The 22581-nt window shown below is 41.1% G+C and overlaps 1 protein-coding gene across 2 annotated transcripts in view; it reads right to left on the bottom strand.

The window, feature by feature from the left end:
* The window catches only part of LOC127661925 (contactin-5-like), a 360754-nt gene extending 339010 nt beyond the window's left edge, over positions 1-21744 (bottom strand). For both annotated transcript variants that reach the window (XM_052152886.1, XM_052152887.1), the window contains exon 1: positions 21545-21744. The gene's annotated coding sequence lies outside the window, so the exon portion shown is untranslated. The remainder of the gene's footprint in view (positions 1-21544) is intronic.
* Positions 21745-22581: the final 837 nt, after the last annotated feature.

The raw sequence follows: 22581 nt of genomic DNA, 5'->3' as shown, positions 1-22581 counted from the left end.
TTTACTTTAAAAGCATGATTGTTGGGGCATGGGTAGCTCAGCGAGTACTGATGCTGACTACCACCCCTGGAGTCACGAGTTTGAATCCAGAGCGTGCTGAGTAACTCCAGCCAGGTCTCCTAAGCAACCAAATTGGCCCTGTTGCTAGGGAGGGAAGAGTCACATGGGGTAACCTCCTCATGGTCGCTATAATGTGTGGTTCCCGCTCTCGTTAGGGTGCATGGTGAGTTGTGAATGGATGCCACGGAGAATAGCATGAAGCCTCCACACGTGCTACATATCCGCGGTAATGCGCACAACAAGCCATGCGATAAGATGCACGGACTGACGGTCTCAGATGCGGAGGCAACTAAGATTCGTCCCCCACCAACCAAATAGAGCAATTGGGCATTCCAAATTGGGGAGAAAAGGGCAGAAAAAAAAGCATGATTGCTTTTGATCTAACTACTTCAGACTGTTTGGACACCTTCCAGTTTGCCTAATAGGTTGGATGAAAAGACATCCCGGTTTATCCAGGACTGTTCCAGTTTGGTGTCCTGACAATTCTCAAAACATTTTAATATGTCACTGTTTCAGCTCTAAGTCTTATAGATTTTTTTTTCTTTGAAATTAAATATCCTCAATGTTGTTTTTGTGAACTAGTAAAGTTTGTACGGAAGGAACGTTGTTTATTTGCCATTGTGTCACGTTCACTGTTGTCTTTTGATTTTGTACTGTTATTTTGAAGTTTAGTTTAGTTCCTGTTTTGGTTTTTGTAGTCCTTTGTAGTTTCTTTTATTCGGTCATGTTCACTGTTGTCTTTTGTTTTGTGTTTTTATGTTGAAGTTTAGTTTAGTTCCTGTTTTGGTTATTGTAGTTCCCTTTACAAAAAGCTTCACTACGATGTTGCGCTGCTAAGCGCTACGGGGGAACAGCTCTAGCTGTGAGCCGAGCTGAATAATGTGTGGAACACGTCAATGAACATTGACCGGAATTTATAGCCTCGGCTGATGTAATCATTAGATGCACCTGAGGCCAGGCTATAAATGGATACGTCACCGGTGTCATCAGAAACTCTTTTTTCAGAGCGATTCTGTTTCTGTGTGTTTCACACACCCTGTCAAAACTTTCTTTCCTCTGTTAGGAGATAGAATCAGTTAGGCAGTGTGCAGTGAACGTTGTTCTATTTTTCTCTTCTGTTTAGAAAATATTATATATATATATATATATATATATATATATTTCTAAAAAAAAAAAAAAAGAGAGAATGACTGAAAGCCGCAAACGGTGCGTGTTCCCCTCTTCTCGCTCTATAGCTGAAGACGGCACACATCAGTTTTTGCTGTTTGTTTGGGGGTAAGAGCACGCTGCTCTCGCGTTGCAGCAGGGCGGGTGCGAGCACTGCGATTTGCTTTAACAGGCAGAGTGCGTCGTGCTCGCCTCGCTTGCTTCCGGGAGTCAGCACTCACGAAAAGATCGTTCGTGGGGCTCGTGCATGGATTTGGCTGAGGAGCAAGAGACGGGTTGACCCCTTTCTCTCACTCTCTCCCCAAACCCAGCTGGTCCTTCACATGATCTCGAAGCACGTTCCGACGCTTCTTCGGATCATGAGGTGGATCGCGATTCTCTTCCCGCCTCCGAGCTTTCCGTCCGCGATAAAAAATCTACGGAGGAATTGCTCCATGTTGTTACTCGTGCGGTTGCCAGATTGGACTAGCCACGCGAAAAAGAGACCCCCAAACGCTCCAAATTAGGGGATAGATTTTATCTTCCAGTCTAAGAAAGGGAACGCCTCATGGGTCCCTTCCCTTTCTTTGATAACCTCCATGAAGAGCTTTTTCGCTCATGGAGAACCCCTAAAAAAATAAAAATAAAAAAAAAATAAATAAAAAAAAATATATATAAAAATATATATATATTTTCTTCCCGTGTTCACATACCCTCGACGTCATTATATTCGACTATCGTGGGTGCTGAGGCATGGGGGTATTCAGTGATGCCGCCGGTCGAAGAGACGCTTGCGGGCTATCTCTTGCCGGGCTCGGCATCGTCACTTAAGAATCCCTCTCTCCCCTCAAAGCCTTGTAGGACAACCTCCACTTTAGTGGGAAGGGCTTATCAAGCAGCAGGTCAGGCTGGTGCTGCTCTGCACACTATGCTGTTTTTCAGGCGTACCAGGCTGACCTCCTGGACGACCTGAGTGTGGGTTCTGCGCTTGACGAGCAAGCCTCAGACCCACCTCGGTCCTGACTGAAGGGAGGCTCAAAAGCAAAGCGTGGCGAGTCGTGCTCCTCCTCCCAGGGATTGGGGACAGTCTCGCCGCCCTCGCCAGCCCCGAAGCAAGACCTCAGGACTATAAATTCTAGTAGCGAAAACCCTGACAGTCTTGCGCCTAGATTAGGGGTAGCTCCCTCGGGACGGGCGCGTGCTTCACTTCACCCCTCCGGTACCCCCTCGAAGCCCCTCCATTCCCGCCACCCCTTGGTGTTTCGGGTTGCAGAGGCTTCCGTCAAAATTGGGTGTTTTCGCTGTTCCTGCATTTTATTCAGGACGCGAAACACCCGACAACCCCTCAACAGGAAGTGTTAAAATATAATACCCATCTCAGAGATCCTGGCAGCGTGGAAACTTCTGCCGGATATATTCTTTTCTGTGGGTCTTATAAGGGCGTCAGGATTTAATTCTCTCGCCGCTTTTCCGTGTTTCAACGGCGTGTTCTCACTACCGTAAACCGGATTTCTTTTCTTTTGTAAAAAAAAAAAAAACTCAATCTCCTGGTTAAAGGGGCCATGGTATGTGTTCCCCTTCCAGAGAGAGAGAGTTAGGTTATTACACGAAATACTTCCCGTTTCCCATGGAGGGTGAGGGGTGGCGTCTGGCTTAGATCTTAAAGCTTGAACTACCCGTGGGTGTTCAAGTCCAAGATGATGCCTGTCAAGACGGTCGTGTCTCAAGCCCTACAACTCGTTTGGCTGGTCACCATCGATCTTATGACGCACTTCTATACTTCATTAAGAAGTTCTGCCACAACATGGAAAGTTCCTGAGGTTCACTTCCGGGGGCGAAGTCTTCCAGGGTCTGGTTCTTTCACTCAGCCTAGCCCTTTTTACCCGCACATTCACAATGCATGATGTAGTGCTGGCTCCTTGCGACTCCGGGGCATCTGCATTCTGAATTACGTAGACGACTGGCTGATCCTAGCGCAGTTCCAGGAACTGTCAGTTCAGCACAGGGACATCGTCTTAGCTCATCTGTTTCTCTGGGGTTGAGGCTCAATGCCAAGAAAAGCGTTCCCACTCAGAACACTGTCTATCGGGGCATCGTATGGAGTTCAATCACAATGCGGGCACAACTGTCTCCCGCTAGGATAGAGTCCATTCAGATCACCCTGAGCAAAGTCAGGCTAGGTCAAGGTTGCACTGTTATCAGTATCAACGATTTCCAGGTCTCAGGGCGAACGCGTCCACGGTGATCCCTCTGGACCTTCTGCTCATGAGACCATTTTTATTGTGGCCAAAAGCCAGGGGATTTCTTCCAAGGGCCAAAACCCCTGGGCTAAATAGGGTTAAGCGCCTCAGGCTTCGTTCCCTTTCTATGTGGTTCAGACCCCGGTTTTCTGCCTTGGGTCCCACTCTAGGTGCGTCTTGTTGTCGCAGACTGCTAACGACAGACGCCTCCCTGACGGGCGGGGTAGCGGCCTTAAGTGGTCGTCCAGCTTAAGGGGATAGGAGGGTCTTCAGCTCGGTTGTCACAGTCACTGTCTCGGGTTGATGGCTGTATTTCTGGCCCTGAAATACCACCTCCTGAGGCTGCCATGTCTTGGTGCGGGTGGACAATACAGCGGTAGCCTCTTACATAAATCTTCAAGGAGACCCACGTTCTTGTCAGCTGTATTTATGACACGTCGGATTCTCCTTAGGGCCCAGGGTAAGCTCCTGTCACTCAGGTCAGTTATATCCCTGGATGCCCGTATACGGGAGCAGATTTACGGTCCAGACAGGAAATACCAACGGGGGAGTTAAGAACTCCACCCTAAGGTAGTAGTTGCCCGGAGTTCGCCAGCAAGGGTTTTTGCCTCTTACTGATAGCACCGCGCTGGCCGAACAGGGCTTGGTTCTCGGAGCTAATCTCTTCCCTCGAGGATACGCCTTGGGCGATTCTGAACAGGAAGGATCTTCTATCTCAGGCACAGGGCAATATTTCATCCCTGCCCCGAATTGTGGAATCTTTCATGTTTGGCCCCTAAGGGTACCAACTGAGGGACACAGGGCTTTCGCCTGAGGTTATCGAGACCTTTTTAAATGCCAGGCTTTTTCCACTTGGAACAAGTTTGGGTGAGATCTTAGGGCAGAAGAGGACCTCTTCGCCTCTATGGATAGCGCAATGTCTCCTCTACTTCTCCCTGAAATCACCCAGCCCCCTTGGGTCTGGACGTTAAGACACATACATGACCCAGAATGCGTCTGTATGCATTTCTTTCCCCAGTTTCTCTGCTCCCGGGAGTCTTGGCGATGTTCACCAGCAAGGGTCTTGCCTCGTATTAATGGCGCTGCGCTGGCCGAACAGGATATGTTTCTCGGAGCTAATTCCTCTCCTAGACGGCTCGCCTTGGGCGATTCCGAACAGGGAGGACCTTCTCATCCTTGGCCCGAATCTCTTGGGGTTATCGAGACCATTTCTAGTGCTAGGGCTCCCTCCACTTGGAACTATCTGGGTAGATTTTACAGGGCAGAAGAGGACCTCTTCGCCTCTGTTGATAGCGCAATGTCTCCTCTACTTCTCCCCAAGTCGCCCAGTCCCCCCCCCTCCCCCTCGGGAGGGGCTGAACGTAGTAACGCAAATGCGCCTGCATGCGTTTCCTTCTACTAAATTTCTTATTACAGAACCAGCTAACTGCCATTTTGCTTCAGTTCTGGATTTTCTGTAGAAAGAACTGTCAGTGGGAACTTGCCTCGCCACTGCCAGGTTCTATGTGGCCACTGCGGTTTGCCACGGCTTGGTGGGCGGGGTGCCCTCAAAGAGGCATCCTCATTATTGCCCGGGCCTACGAGGCGCGTGGTCAAGCTTCGCCAGTAGGTTTCAGGGCGCACTCTACCAGAGGGCTCTCCTCCTCTAAAACCTTGGCTAGAGGTCTCCCTCTGCAGCAAGTTTGTGATGCGGCAGGTTGTCCTCTCCGCACACATTCAATAGATTTTTATAGTTTGGATGTTTTGCCACTCCGGGCTCTTATGCCCTTGAGTCGACATCTCAAGCTCATGTCTGGACAAGTTTGTGATGCAGCAGGCTGGTCCTCTCCGCTCACATTCATCAGTTTTTATGACAAGTTTGTGGTGCGATAGGGTTCTCTTCGCACACATTCATCGAAATTTATGGGTTAGATGCTTTGCTACTCCGGGCTCTTATGCCCTTGAGTCGACATCTCAGCTCATGCCTGAACAAGTTTGTGATGCGGCAGGCTTGTCCTCTCCGCTCACATTCATCAGTTTTTATGACAAGTTTGTGTTGCGATAGGGTTCTCTTCGCACACATTCATCGAACTTTATGGGCTAGATGCTTTGCTACTCCAGATTCTTATGTCCTTGAGTCGACATCTCAGCCCATGCCTAAACAAGTTTGTGATGCGGCAGGTTGTCCTCTCCGCACACATTCATTGGACCTTTTAGTTTGGATGTTCTGCACTCCGGGCTCTTATGCCCTTGAGTCGACATCTCAGCTCATACCTGAACAAGTTTGTGATGCGGCAGGCTGGTCCTCTCCGCTCACATTCATCAGTTTTTATGACAAGTTTGTGGTGCGATAGGGTTCTCTTCGCACACATTCATCGAACTTTATGAGTTAGATGCTTTGCTACTCCAGGCTCTTATGCCCTTGAGTCGACATCTCAGCTCATGCCTGAACAAGTTTGTGATGCGGCAGGCTGGTCCTCTCCGCTCACATTCATCAGTTTTTATGACAAGTTTGTGGTGCGATAGGGTTCTCTTTGCACACATTCATCGAACTTTATGGGTTAGATGCTTTGCTACTCCGGGCTCTTATGCCCTTGAGTCGACATCTCAGCTCATGCCTGAACAAGTTTGTGATGTGGCAGGCTGGTCCTCTCCGCTCACATTCATCAGTTTTTATGAAAAGTTTGTGGTGCGATAGGGTTCTCTTCGCACACATTCATCGAACTTTATGGGTTAGATGTTTATGCTCTTATGCCCTTGAGTCGACATCTGAAGCTCATGTCTAAGACCTCTCGCGTTTTTGTGAGTACACTGCACAACCGTATGGGTCCGGACAGCCCCAAGTGCGGCGGCGTGGGTATTGCGTTCCCCGTAGCGCTTAGCAGCGCAACATCGTAGTGAAGCTTTTTGTAAAGGGAACGTCTCAGGTTACATGTGTAACCCTTGTTCCCTGAAAAAAGCGGAACGAGATGTTGCGCTGCTTTGCCGCACTGGGACGTCCCAGGACTGCTCTTCAAAAAGAAGTATCTGACGACACCTGGTGACGTATCCATTTATAGCCTGGCCTCAGGTGCATCTAATGATTACATCAGCCGAGGCTATAAATTCCGGTCAATGTTCATTGACATGTTCCACACATTATTCAGCTCGGCTCACAGCTAGAGCTGTTCCCCCGAAGCGCTTAGCAGCGCAACATCTCGTTCCGCTTTTTTCAGGGAACAAGGGTTACACATGTAACCCGAGACATTTCTTTTATTCTGTCATGTTCACTGTTGTCTTTTGTTTTGTGCTGTCATTTTGAAGTTTAGTTTAGTTCCTGTTTCCTGTTTGGTCTTTGTAGTCCTCTGTAGTTTCTTTTTATGATTGGTGTTCCCCTGATTGCTTCCCCCAGGTGTTCCTCATTCCCTTGTTTGTTCCTCTTGTATTTAAACCCTGGTTCTTTGTTCAGTCCTTGCCGATCGTTGTTTGAATGTTGATGTTTGTTCATGTTCGCTGCTCCTGTATCTTGTTCGCTCGAGGTCTCCCCGTGTTTTAGTTTCCTTTTCCCGTTGTGGACCTTTTATTTTTCCCGTGTTTGTACAGTTATTATTTGTTCATTAATAAAGCCGCGATTGGATCCACACCTCCCATCTGCCTTCTCCTCCTTCCACACAAGCGTTACACATTGCATGTTGATTTGACTGTATTTGCATTCTAGTCTTTCAGCAAATATGCTTACAATGTAGGGGTGGGCGATATCTCGATATTTAAAATATATCGAGATATTTTTTAAACACGATATGAATTTTGACATATCGTATATATCGATATATTGTTTATATTCAATTCTGATTTCGCCACTTTGCTCACTTGCTTTCTCTGTGCTGTGCTCGCTCCCGCCTCCGCTCGCCCCCGCCTCCTTGCTTTTGCGGCGCCGCCCGGGCATTCCTTCGCGTGTTGTCTCATTCAACATGGCGTCGCCCGCAACCAGCCCGGAGGCAGAACTCGTCTAAAATAAAAAGGACAACTGGCTCCATTTTATGGAGATACTTCGGTTTTAAGGCGTCGGATGAACAGCAGACAGATGTCTAGTGCCGTGAATGCCGAAAGTTGGTGCCAATCAAAGCTTATAGCAAACTTGTTTTTTGGCTATTTGTTGATGGCTACAACAGAGTTAATGCAAAGATGAGCTTGAGTTGTTTTATTTTTGAATGAAAAGGCAATATGTATTATTTGTTTTAATTTACAGTTAAATTATTATTATTTATGTAATCAGGGATTTTTTTTTCTTAAATATCGCAGAAGCACTTTATTCTTATATATGCACAGCCTACCTTGAGTTGAGTTGTTTCATTTTTGAATGAAAAGGCTATATGTATTTCTTCCTTTATTTTACAGTTAAATAATAAGAAGCACTTTGTTCTTACGTGAAGTGCCTACCTCTTTGCACTTTAATAAAAAAGGACTGTGGTATTTGGCATATTTGTTTTTGCCGTAGTTTTTTTTTTTTGGGGGTATTTTTCCTGTAAAGACATCGAGATATATATCGTATATCGAGATATAGCAAAATATATCTCGATATATTTTTTGCTCCATATCGCCCAGCCCTATTACAATGTATATGCTTACAATGACTTTACACACTTGCCGCTCACCATCATCTTGCCAGCCAGTGCAAGTTAGAAATGTCCAAATGAAAATGTGTTTTCAGTTGCAATTGAAAAGATGCCGATCCAAATGAGGTGTTTGACTGTTACTGAAAATGTTTATTTTCCAATGCTGAAAATGTTTGTGTGTTCTAACAGATGTAAATTGGTCATTGCAGGTAACATTCAGACAGCTAAGGTAGACACACTGCACTTTTACATACACAAGCACTTAAATTGTTGATGTTGAATTGAATTATCAAGCACTGACAAGTTGTATCATTATTATATGTGCTATATGACTATCTATCTATCTATCTATCTATCTATCTATCTATCTATCTATCTATCTATCTATCTACCCATCCATTCATCGTGACCATCCAACGCATTGCCAACGTGAGTTCCGGTTGAACATGCTCACGTGGGTTCTTGCATTACTGTGGTGTTAACGAACCTCAGTCCTCAAGGGGGTGAAAGAGTTACATCCAAAAGTCTGTGTTATTAATCAGGATGTGTTATTATTTAAGTAAATATATTGGCTTGAACATACTTGCTCAGAAATATTCTCTTTATACTGTTACTCTGACATGACAGTAATTGACTTGAAAGAGAAAGGTCACCGTGGAACTTTTCACATTAATGTCCACAATAGCACCCCTTGTGGCAACATTGAGAATGCGATGCGTACTTGCTATGTGTTATGAGCACATTATATTCAGACACATTTTGTGTTATGAACACATTATATTCGGACACATTTTGTAACGCAAATACGAAAATAAGCTTGTGTAGCTAGAAGTGTCAGACTTAAGTGTGGATGATGCTCATAGCAAAATATATATGCACTCTTTGGTGAGCTTGTTTTATACCCTCAGTATAAAAGTAGAAGTGACATCTATAATATTAATTATAATGCTAGAGTAAATTATATCCATTATATTATGAGATAAAAGGAACACATTTCTGGTTAGGTGTTGATGAAGGAGTACTTGAGACTTGCTGATAAGGCTGTGGGGGTGCATATGACATAAAACATTAGAAAACACTGAGCTAAATGAATGCTTCATAAGAATATCTTAAATCTTTTTCTGAGTCGACAGTCAGCGTATACATCTGAAGTGGGGACCGTAAACAGCATAGAAGCAACTGCCTGGAACATTAATTTTAAGATCTTTACTTAAGGGTTCAGCTGTGAGAAATCCTGCAGATATTCTTTTCCACTTTCATTTTATTAGTCGCACTTCTAACCCTCCAGGGCTTATTATCTTATCTGAGGAAGACGCTGCTGGTTCCCCCTCTGAATATTGACACAGTGTCCCCAAGGCTCGCAATGCATTTGTCAATTACAATTAGTCCTGATGCCTGGACTGCTGGCTCATATCAATACCCTCGTTAGCGGTCAGTGATATGATCAAAATCTTATATCACCATATGAGTAAATTTAAATAAAGGAAACAACATGTTTTAGAATATAGTTTTTTTTAGATACAGATATTGGTATGAAATAAAAATAGATATAATTTTCGTAGCCATATCACCCAGCCCTAACCTGTGACAACGCATTAGTAGATTTCTATATTAATAGCAAGTTGCGTACACAACTAAACTCTGCTTCGCATTACAATCCTCAATAACAAATTCTTCCTCATCTTGACATGTTTGGGACACACAGTGGTTTGTATTTATGTAGTACTCCATGCTTCTCCATCACTCTGATGTCTATATAATTTAAAGCATTAAAAAAAAGGTGCGAGGTGCTAAGAAACACCAAACCACGTCAAACTGTGATGAAAATTAAAATGTATATTATGCTTTGATATCAGCGTGAATTTTAAGGCATACACAGTGAGCACTTTACAATTAATTAAGTGCTTTAATTAGCTTTGTCTGCAGGGATACTTTCAAAATAACTTTGTTTTAAATATAGCAGAGAGTATAACCTACCACTCAACCTAAACCAATTAGGATTTGCAAAAAAAAAGGTGCTACAATAAAGGTGAGTCAATAAAGATATTTTCTCATAGTATCTTGGCATATAACCACTCTAAAAACCATCATAAGGATGCAGGATTATATTACTTACATCGCATTTTAGAGTAATTTACATCAAAGTGCATGGTGTTTTGTAGAGCTCTGAAGCCTTGTGGAGATGGACACGTCTGACCTCACGTTTAAAAGCGCAAAAAGCATATATTGCCTTAGCACAATCAATTACAATAGTATGCTTCGACTGTGTTCCATGTGTGAGTGTGCTTGTGTGTCAAACAGAGAGAGACAGATTGGGGGAGAGAAAAACTTGTAAAATATATTCTGTTTTACACTATATGCCAAAGGGAAAATCTTTTTTATTCTGCAAAAACACATGGTAATGATGGCAGAAGTACTCCACTGAATCTATTAACTGTTTTTTTCACAGATAAAACTTGTGATTTTATTCATCCTGTTTATAAATGAGTACAGTCTTTCGTCTGACCGACTTTACTGGTCTTCAGTTTATTAATATGCAATATATGCAATAATCTGTGCCTGTTTGTAACCAAACTGCAATGATTGCTTTATGTGTTAGGCTGAAATGCATAAATGCACGATGGAAGTGGGTTTTAATACTAGAGCGCATTATAACATTCATAACCTGCATCGGCCTTGAAACGCCTGACATGTTGGGAATTTTTTCTTTTTTTTCTTTTGAATTATAACATTCAATAAATAGTGGTTCATCAAAGGTGCAAACACTCAGTTCACACACAGACCAGATATATGCCTAATTTGATGACAATTAATAATTTAACACTGTGACATAATTTCCTTGCCAGTTTGGAACACAAAAATCTCCATTACTATAAAGCAAAAAAAGCTATATTATAATAATTAAATTATAAAGTACAATTGTAAGTATGCATCATAGTATTTGATATACTTAATTTAATTCATACTGATTTTAATTAAATTATTATTATTATTATTCATTAATAATAATAATACAGCCTTCTACAAAGAGGTAATGCATTGCCCTTTGATTTGTTTTTTCCACGCTCATAACAGGGTCTGTCTCATTGTGGCATCTTCAATATGTTTCACTGCATGTTAGCTTTGTCCTCACAAAAGATTTACTTCTATTTACTCTTAAAGGTGTATTCATTAATTTGGGGCTAATTTAAGTTAATTAAGGCTAAATTATCTGAATGTTTTACACATGAGATGAAGACTGTACTCATAATAGTTTACTATAAAAAGTGTTTTTATTATACATGGTGCGGGTCACCCCTTCAATGTGTTTCGCCATGTTAAAATGACATGATCCGCTATTTTTCACTAAACATCGAAAAAGAAAATAAGCTGCCGCTTATGTAGATACACTTGGCTATGCTTAGTGCAGTGTAGTTTGGTGATATGAAGAGTAAAAAGAATACAATGGAACATACTTATTATCAGGCTTTAGAAACAGAGACAACAGGAGATTCAGTAGCTGTACTACTGAAGAAGCGAAAAAGGTCAGAAGCATGAAGACAGAAAGACCGGCAAAGGCAAAGAATTACAGTAAACATCGGTACGGCATACACAAGGTGGAAAGATTTGATGATGGAGAAAAACCTGAGTGATGATGCCGATGTTGCTTCTTTTTTTGTTGGACAGGTAAGAAATTATTAATTGTTTAGACCACTCTCTAAAATAGTATCAGTGGAATTTACAGAAAACTCATGCAGGTTTCCATCAAACTTTATTTAAATTACGTGTGTAGTCAATGCATGTTAGTTATGGGACAGTTTTCAGCGGTGTTTACAAATGCAACCAGAGAGCAACATGTAATTATATTTTCTTTATCACAGCTATAGCAAGGGGGGCCCATCTACCTCCAACTCTATGAAATGGCATAAGTCTTCATTGGTTTAGTAGCTTTGCACAGCGATTGTTGTGGATTTTGAGTAAACCATGACATTGGTTTGCTTGGAAACAATACAAGTTCTTCATATACAGTATTCAGGGGCAGCTGTGGCTCAGGTGGTAGAGTGGGTCGGCGGTTTGATTCCCGACCCACACGACTCCACATGCTGAAGTGTCCTTGGGCAAGACACTGAACCCAAGTTGCTCCCAATGGCAGGCTTGCACCTTGCATGGCAGCTCTGCCATCATTGGTGTATGAGTGTGAGTATGAATGGGTGAATGTGACACAGTGTAAAGCGCTTTGGTAACCTCTAAAGTTAAAAAGGCACTATATAAGTGCAGACCATTTATTCATGGACATGCTAAATTTGATCATCAAAAACAATTCTAATGTTTCCTTTACCATAACATTCTGTATCGCTAGATAATTGAGGGTTATTTTACTCTAAGCAGTTCACTAATAAGGGTAATAACTGTTGTAAGAAATAATGTGAAACATAGACAGTTTCAAAAGATTTTAGATATGAGGGATAATAATAATCTGTCGTTAACTGTGGAAGTATGTTCACTTGAATTCTGACATTTGTTGTTGACAAAGCAATTATATTATAGTAGTAATACATAACTTTAGAAATTACCTCAAACTCTGACATTTTCCAGATGCAAATGATATTCCAAAGCTGGCGGTGTCAGCAGAGACGATCATGCTGATCCATGTCAATAGATGGCAGTACAGAGTCTAACACCACCATCGTATCAGTACTTAAAGTAAATGAAGAAGAGCAATGCCAACGCTAGCTAGAGAACTACTGAATGCCCCTTTAAGAATTGGCATTACAACCCTGGGAAAAAGGCATAAACTTCCCAAAAACCCTCTTTGAAGACTCCATATGAATGGGTCATGTGAGCAAGTATGTGTCTTTGGTGCTAAGTCTCCTGAATGAAGGTCTGACCCAGTTGAAGAGTGTCAGAGGTGTTGCTTAGTAACTACTCAAACGGGTCATGCACAGGGGCTGCAAGGAACACCGCACGCGGTCACACCAGAGTATTTGCAACACTATGGCATATTATTCCATGTTTGTGTTGGTCCGATTGCTTTTCTGTTTATTCTCATAACATAAAAGATCTCTAAAGTGAAAGCGGTTGACCCTGGTTCATCCATTAGGTGTATTTCTGCCTTTCAGAGACAAACACTGGTGAGACTCCATATGGCCACATACACACTGCAGCTACAGTAAATACAGTTCACTCCTCTTCTGAGTGCTTAATCCTGTTCTATATACAGATATTATTTATTTACAGTAATGGCAATGCCTTTAATTTATGCTAATTTAAATAAAGGGGCAATACATTTTGTATTACTGTAATGAAAATTGTTGTTATACTGGATATAACTTTACACAGATAACATAGGTAAGTGATTTTATTATACTAACGTTTACATCTTGGCTATACTTACATATACTCACTTACATAATGTTTACGTGTCTATCCTTTTCCAAAGGTGTGTATTTTAAATGGCTGCATTCACTTTCATTATGTGGCCTACCATAACTGATTTTTTTATTTATTTTATTATAAACGAGATACGAGTCTAAATAGTTTTTTTTATCAATTAACATTATGCCAGAACATTCCTTTAAACTAAACTTAAAGATAAGCAAACGGCTATTTACGCCAGTGATGACCGCATTCAACAAAAAGTCAGGTAGTGACAATAGCATTTAGATTAAATTTGCTTAGTGTGTACAGAACTGGGGTGCGTTTCCCAAAAGCATCATTAGACAACTATGGTCGTAAGTTCCAACATAGTTCATTGATTTGGTGTTTCCCAGAACCGTAGTTCCAAAGAACATCCACAAACAGCATCACAAAGTTGTGTATTTGGAACTACAGCTCTCCATCTGGGGTTAGAAGCATAGTTCATTGTTAGTTTGCTGTGTGGACATCATTTGACTTCTATATATTTTGAGGCTTCTATATACTTTATTCCATATGTACTGTATCTGTTATTCTATCAAGACTTTGACCACATTTACATGCATTGAAGAAAAGATTTATTCCGGGGTTTCGAAGAAAGCAGCATTCTGAAATATCACATAAATGAGAGTGCAGCCTTTTAAGGGATTTAAGGCTAAAGCACTTTATCACACACGGTTTCTATTGGAGAACATGTCTTTTATTTGTTAACATTAACACAGAAATGCCATTAATATGTGTTATGTATACCTTGTCTTGTCTCACTGTTGCCCTTTGTTTGTCATTTTTGTCACTTTTGTAGTTCCTTAGTTTTCACTTTTGTCACCCTTGTAGCTCCATAGTCTTCTTGTTAGCCCTCGTGTTCGCTGTTCATTGTTTTCACCTGCTCTCGTTAGTTTCCCATTGGTTTCTGTTTATCACCTTGTCATCTTGTTTGAGTTCTGTTTGTTCATTGGCTCCCGTTTTCCCATGTCCATGTATTTTAACCCGGTTGTTTTCACTCCCCTTTGTCAATCGTTGAATGTTGTTAAGCCTGGTATGTGTTCCCTGCCCGAGTTCTCAGTTTTGTTTCATCGTGTTTAAGTTTCTTGTTTTCCCATTGTGGGTTTTTCCTTTGTGTTTGTTTGTTTGTTTAAATAAAGTTAAGCTGCATATAGATCCGCTCTCCTCGTCTGCCTTCGCTGCCTCATTCGTTACAGAACGATTGACCATCACACATGGATCTAGCGGCTTACTGCAAGGAGCCTGTGCCCACGCCTTCCGCGGTCGGCGAGTCTGTGCCCGTGCCTTCCGCGGTCGGCGGGCCTGTGCCCACGCCTTCCACAGTCAGCGAGCCAGCGCCTGTAGCCTCTACCGTCCCAGAGCCAGCACCTGTGGCCTCGACCGTCCCTGAGCCAGCGCCGGTGGTCTCGACCGTCCCAGTGCCAGTAGCCATGACCGTCCAAGAGCCAGTGCCAGTAGCCATGACCGTCCAAGAGCCAGCTCCCAGGCCTCCTGAACCTATCCTTGCCCTGTGGCCAGCTCCCAGGCCCCCTGAACCGGTCCCTGTCCTGTGGCCACCTCCCAAGCCCCCTGACCCAGTCCCCTCTGTACCCCCTTGGACTGCTGGTCTGCCCTCTGTGCCCCCTTGGACTTCCTGCCTGCCCTCTGTGCCCCCTTGGACTGCCTTCTTGCTCTCGTGCCCCCCCGGTCTGCCCGTCTGCTCCTGGTGCCTTCTTTTATTTGTTTCTTTTTATTATTTAGGATCGTCTGGAATCCGATCCTTTGAGGGGGGCTCTGTTATGTATACCTTGTCTTGTCTCACTGTTGCCCTTTGTTTGTCATTTTTGTCACTTTTGTAGTTCCTTAGTTTTCACTTTTGTCACCCTTGTAGCTCCATAGTCGTCTTGTTAGCCCTCGTGTTCGCTGTTCATTGTTTTCACCTGCTCTCGTTAGTTTCCCATTGGTTTCTGTTTATCACCTTGTCATCTTGTTTGAGTTCTGTTTGTTCATTGGCTCCCGTTTTCCCATGTCCATGTATTTTAACCCGGTTGTTTTCACTCCCCTTTGTCAATCGTTGAATGTTGTTAAGCCTGGTATGTGTTCCCTGCCCGAGTTCTCAGTTTTGTTTCATCGTGTTTAAGTTTCTTGTTTTCCCATTGTGGGTTTTTCCTTTGTGTTTATTTGTTTGTTTGTTTAAATAAAGTTAAGCTGCATATAGATCCGCTCTCCTCGTCTGCCTTCGCTGCCTCATTCGTTACAATATGTTTTTGAAGAGGGTGCATGTGCGTATGTGCAAGTGCATCAGGGGAACACAGGAGTCTAATATAGATGGAAACCCCACTATTGCAGCACAACGCATCTGCCGCATTGAAAAGTGTGTGCAGCTTTTGTGTCTTCTGTTACTTTCTCACTTTAAACAGCTTTCTGGTGTAAGTGTAAATGAGCTATTATATTGTTCATACTTTTGCAGAAGTTATTACTCCATCCTCTGAGTAACGTCATTAATGACAGCTCAACCAACATGGTGCGAACAATCAATGTGTGACAGTTACAATGGTTTCGGGAAATAGTTGTGACTAGTTAATTTCTCCAACGATGCATCGTACTATGATGGTTTCGCAGTGAGTTAAGTTGTTTTGCAGGAAACGCACCCCTGGACAATTAATTTTTAATAAGGTTTGGGAGGAGCAAGTTTATTTCATCCGACCAATCACACAGTCAGAGAAAGAGTATATAAACAGCTGCTTACCTCTACATAGCTCTGAGAGTTTCCGGCATCCCACCACCTCCCCATCTCCTCCTATCTATTCCATCAATACTAATCCAGTCCGGGGGGATATTCAAGCTCGGGTCAAGCCTTGAGTCATGAGCCCTTTGCCCCGGACAGTGAGCCACACGTTTTCACTATCCTTAATACAAGATTACATTAACTGCAAACTCCTGAAATAAGCTGAGCCAGCTGAGATGTTTTCTTCACTCATTTATATATTTTGTTAAAAGTCCAACATATAGTTTCATGAGAATTTTTGAGGTGGAACATTTTTACCAATTTATATGACTTTATTCATACAAAAATGTAGGACTTTTACATCAACCAATCTCATACTGTACGCTTCACAAACCTGCGTTCAGAACCCTGAATTGTCACTTACTTCCGTATTGCACATCAGGCCTTTTAACATAAATATTAGGGTTAAGTTTAAAACACACATCCTTACCATTTACCAACACTTAAACCTAACCGTTGGTGTCCAAATGCAAAATGAAAAGGACATTTTCTAAAGCACTTCTATAACACTTTCTTCTCAAGTGTCAGTTAGCATGCTTGTCTGGGCTTGAGCCATGGCCTTCCAAGTCCAAACTCCAACACTCTATCAGGTGACCTACCGCTCAAGTTAATCACAGTGGAATAAGTGTGTAAATGGTCTGTAATACAAGCATAATGTAGCCTATAGTTTTTCAAATGATGCACTAAAGTAAAAGTGTGAGTAATAGAGCAAAAAAAAGTGTTTATGATGTCATAATCATCCATTGTAGTCATGATTTGTGTGAAAGTGAATAAAACGCACAGCTGTTTTAGCGCCTCTAGTGTTAATTTCACCAGGTAACTGCAATGAAACAGAATGTGGCATGTAAAAAAAGAGTTTGCTCAAATTTAGTTATAGTAACATTGATTCTACGAGACTAGGTTAAAACAAATGCCACATCAGGAACTAAAAGGATATGAGGGAAGCGTCTCTCATTGCTGGGTGTATAACTCGTATGATTTTGTACTAATTAACTTGTACGAGTTGGTACGATTTCGCCTCCTCGTAATATTGTTACGAATTCTGTTGAGATTGGGTTGTACAAGCCTGTCTTTCTCAACTGTAGCATTGCAGTCTAGAGACAAGCCATACATTACGAGAGAGAATTATGCTGTTTAAAAGCAGCAGTTTAACAAGAATAAACAAATGACTGCATGTCTATTATCATCAGTTTACTGGAGGTGCCAGATTATAATACTGTACGTCTCTTGTCCCAAATATTACTTTGCTCAAAATAGCTAAAATCAAATGTGTTAAACTTTTGCTATTCATGTTGTTTGTTTACAGCTGCAAGATGCAAAACATGCTGCTAAAGTTGTAATTATGCCATTGAATTGTAAGACTGGGAGTGACTCCTGTATTCAGCAAACAGAACAATAAACTAGGGGATCCATTCTGCATTTAAATGTAGACAAAACTCTTTTGTCAAGATTAGCATCTGTAACTATTTAATTTGTAGCCCCTAATAAAACTTAGTGGACAAAAACACAAACAAAAGCTCACCAGTGTCAGTGAATAATATTCCTAATTACACACCGCTGCGATGCTTATTTGAAAGTGCTGCAAAGTAACAGATATTAATGTCTACTAATAATGCAACATAACATCCCTAATGCATTAACAGATTTTGAAAAAGCAAAAAGGCTCATGTTCTTTCCTCAGATCTGCAGACTTTGGAATTTGGCTTTCCTGTTGAGGTTTTGACTGCACTAGAATCAAAGTACCCCATGAATACAGGAAGGCTTTTACATTCCTACTGTGTGCACAAAGGAGAATCTAATCAACTTTCTATCCACAAAACAGCAGGGTGCTCCAAATTCATATTTACTCGTAAAGCTCAAACAACCTCATTAAAGTGTTACACACTAATTTAAATGCAAGACAAAAGACAAGTGAATGCATGAGGGAGATACATCTTTACAGATCTTAATATTTTGAAATCGGATAACTGCTGGAGGCCATTGTCATCGAAAACATGTAATATACTTCAAGAAGTAATTGGGTAGTAAAGTGTCGACCTAACCATGAATAGCTGTATTAATGTTATTTTGCTCACTATACAATACATTTGGTTGACATATTTTGTTCACTATGTAAATATGAGGTGCAGGGATGACTGAGTTTTAAGTTTACACTGTAATTTCCCTATGGAGATTCTTTTTCGAATACGAAATACAAAAATTAGCTAAATAAAAGGTCATAAAACTAATCATAATCAATTCTTAATGGAAAACCTCTAATGAAAGGATGTTGCACAGATTGCAATTACTGGACATGTGTCCCAAGGTAATGCATGGCTATGAAAATTTGAAAATCATAGACAAGTGATCTTATTATACAGTGAAAATTGAAAATGTGCAGTTATTACCATTATGAGCTATTTCTACTTGATCTGACCTATGTAGTTGGTGTAAGCTAATGTGGTCAGGTTGGTTCAGTCATGTTAAATAATTGTGTTTTAACCTGAGCATAACATAAAGTAGAATTTGACTGAAGAAGTCAGTTAAAATGGACTTTCTGTTCTATGTAGGGCTCTTGTTGCAAGTCTCTTGTTGTGAACAAAAGTAAAAAAGATCAAAAGAGTAAAATATATATATACATAGGGCCTGAAATTCGTTATGGGATTGCGGGTATTGCGCACACTTGGTATTTTGTTTTTTAATCCCCTTTCCTCCCTAATTTTGGAATTCCCACTACTTACTCGGCTGTCGTGGTGGCGTGGTTACTCACCTCAATCCGGGTGGTGGAGGACAAGTCTCAGTTGTCTCCCCTTCTGAGACGTCAATCTGCTCATCTTGTCACGAGGTTCGCTGTGCATGACACCGCGGAGACTCCCAGCATGAGGAGGCACATGCTACTCTCAGCGATCCACGCACAACTTATGACACACCCCGCTGAGAGCGAGAACCACTAATCATGACCACGAGGAGGTTACGCCATGTGACTCTACCCTCCCTAGCAACAGGGTCAATTCGGATGCTTAGGAGACCTGGCTGGAATCACTCAGCACGCCCTGGATTCGAACTCATTACTCCAGTGGTGGTAGTCAGCATCAGTACTCGCTGAGTTTCCCAGGCATGTATAATATTGTTGTATAATTAATAACATCTACTTTTAAATACATACATCGCGATCTTCATTGGAATTTTCGCTAATTTTATTTATTTCATGGTGTCTGTTGTGCAGATGTTGCAGAGTCAGTGGCTGATGCTCGTGCCATAAACGAGCACAAACTTCTCATGTTCCCCATCAGCACTAAATTACGTGACCGTTCGGTCCTTTTGTTCAAAATATACTGTCCTAGTAAGTAACACTGTCACTCCCTGTGCTATAGCCTACTTACCCGCCCATCGGTTTATCTCACTTATGAATCTCTCTGTTTAAAAAGCCTCCTCACCTGCTAGAAGCCAAGAGTGCTTAATATATGTTTTTATTTATATATTAAGTTAATCAGGTTTGAGAGAGCACAATATATAATGTAACCAAATGCTACAATTTAGTTAATAATAATATTAACAAAAATAATATCTAGATAAATAGCTTTATATAAAATAAAACATTATTAATGATACAATTATAATTTTACATTAACCACTTTAAGTGTATGAATCATATCTCTGATGTATATTGTTAAATGTTTATTTTTGCATTGTTTTATTCAGTTGGCATTAAGGAATTCCTACGTTTCTTTAAGACAAATGCTGTCACCTCCTCCTCTATGTTGGTGCATTAGTTTTCTAGGCTATGTTAATTTCATAGCCAAAATGGAAATTTGTGAATTAGAAAAAAAAGTTTTGTTTCAGTAACAACTATGCAATAAATTGCAATTATGCAATGTACAGATCATGCAATTTTGCAATTATTGAAACGTGCCATTTTTGAAATTGAATTAATTGTTTAAGTTCTAACATAAAAGGTGACAGGGTCATTTTATAAGATTGGAATAGAAAACATTTGCCCTTGTAAAAGTAAAAAAAATCCCCTGGAAATCTAATAATGCCCCTAAATGAAAAAGTCAATTTCTGACCCTGGTTCCATCTGACCCATACAGGAATTAAGAAAAGTAGCCCTCATGAGATTTAGGCGAGTTTGTTGTAAAATCTCAGACCTTTTTTCAGACCCCAGTTTTACACTAAAAAAGTAAAGCAAATATCACACAGTTCTACCCAGACAAAAAGTATTTTTTGTTGAAAGCAAGACAGGATCTGCGATAAAGAGCATCTGCAGCAGGAACATGTTCCAGCAAGAAGCCGAAAGCTTACAGCAAAGTAAAGTTCATTCTGAAAACTTTCCAAAACTCACTCATGGGACATTTCCGTGACATATTTTGGGTCAGATGGATAACTCGGAGGAGAGAGCGAAGATAAAGCAAGGCCAAAGGAAAACAGAGAAATTGTTGGATACTACAAAGGATTACGCTCTTGCTTTATTGCACTGATTTGTTATAACGGCATTCTTCACGAGGGGCAATCGATCACAGGAATGTGATTTTACTTCACCTTGTTTGCAAGTAAACTCACTCTGTGTCCTAAAGATGAATTCCCTGTCAGACAATTGCCTGCATTGTTATGGTGATACTGGGCTACTACTGTACAAACCAATCACAGCACATCAAGATCAAAATTATTTAAAATGAGGTCAAAATCATCTTTTAACTAACAATTGTCAAGTCATTGAGAGCAGAGTTTGAAACAAAACAGTCGCGGTAAGAAACAAACATACAAATATTTGTCCCTTAAAAATTTTAATATAACTTTAAAACATGGTAAAAATCAGATTTATAACTTAGAAATTTATAAAAAGTCTTAAAATAAAACCTTGTTGCATGCAAACTCATTTGTAAACTTTATGGCTCATTGTTCAATGCATTTGCATGACTTTTTAAGTTTCTCAGTGGTGATACCAAAGCATTTAACATTATTTTGCATTAGCAAGAGCAATTTCGAGCTGATTTAATATTTTAGACATGCGCATAATAACGGCATCTTCACTAAAGACATTTTGACTGTTATGGAATTCACAATTTTATAATACCTTTATAATCTCCATGACCCTGGGAACCCTTGTGGTTGTACCATCCAAACATATGGGTGAACATCTGAAGATTGCATGTTCAGAATGCAGGTATGCAACCACATCTGATCATTTCAGTACCAGCTGCCATTTTTGCCACTACGGGGATCCATTTATCAGCAGCATATGATCGTAAATAAGTGTTTCCAGTGATTTTCACTGTGCATTATGCAACTGCACTATGCAACTTGCCTGGGATGGGACACACACTACGAGCACAGCTGTAATTGCATTGATTCAAGGCAAGAAGAGGCAAAGAGTGACTTACTTTGGATGTTGCAAGAAAAGAAAACAGCCCACTTCCTTCTTGTTCCGTCCGTAAAGTGATGCCGCTTGCTCACAGAGTGTCAAATACTGACAGGTCTGCGTACAAAGCCAAACATGGAAAGAGAAAGCCAGACGCTTCAATCCCCTCGTATATCTACAGGATGCGCCTTCGCGCGCAGCAGCGCATCCTTTAAATGTGTCTCTCCGGCTGTGGTCCACTCCTCACCTACGGTTCTACGATTCCACTTCAGATGCCTTTCTCCCTCCCTTACGACTGAAGCGATGTGCAGGAGACACAGAAAGAGAGTGAGGATGCTTCGCGCAGAGGCTGGTGGAGCGTATCACTTCTTGCACGCGCGTGCTCGACTCTCGCACTGGGAGTGAGCAACTGTGTGAAGCAGCTCGCGCTTCGCAACCTCGTCCTGATAAAGGCGCGTAACGGACAGCACTCCCGCCTCACTGAAGACTAAACTCCACTGAAGAATTTACCAACCAATAACTCTCAAAATGTAAAATAAATATATGTTTCTGTACATAATTTGTCGGAGTTCTATGTATACGGGAAAGTAAACGAAAACATAATTATAAAACACGAATTGTGTATCTACATAATTGTTGACCATATGATTGATATAGATGTATAGTGTGAGAAGTCTATGTGTACTATTGAGATTTACTTTATAATCTTTATGTCTTTATGGATCCCAGTCATCAACGATTTACTCTATTTAAAATAATAATAATAATAATAATAATAATAATAATAATGCTAACATGTTTGTTAAGGGTCTATAAAGGGGCTTATTTATGATTTATAAGTCATTTATAACAACATGTATAAATATGTATTTATAAACATGTATAAAAGGTCAAAATAGTGAGCAGTTTAACTTTGGCTAAAAATGTTTAATAAATACAATTATTCATACTTATATAAATCTAAAACATACAATTCCCTTATTCATGATTTATGTCGCAATGCAGCAAAAGTCGACTATTATAGTGAGATTAAAAAGAGGGATTAAGTCATTTTGCAAC

The sequence above is a fragment of the Xyrauchen texanus genome, chromosome 21 (genome assembly GCF_025860055.1).
Source record: "Xyrauchen texanus isolate HMW12.3.18 chromosome 21, RBS_HiC_50CHRs, whole genome shotgun sequence".
NCBI lineage: Eukaryota > Metazoa > Chordata > Actinopteri > Cypriniformes > Catostomidae > Xyrauchen > Xyrauchen texanus.
The sequence above is the reverse complement of the archived record's forward strand: the minus strand, read 5'-3'. Positions and strand labels throughout refer to the sequence as shown.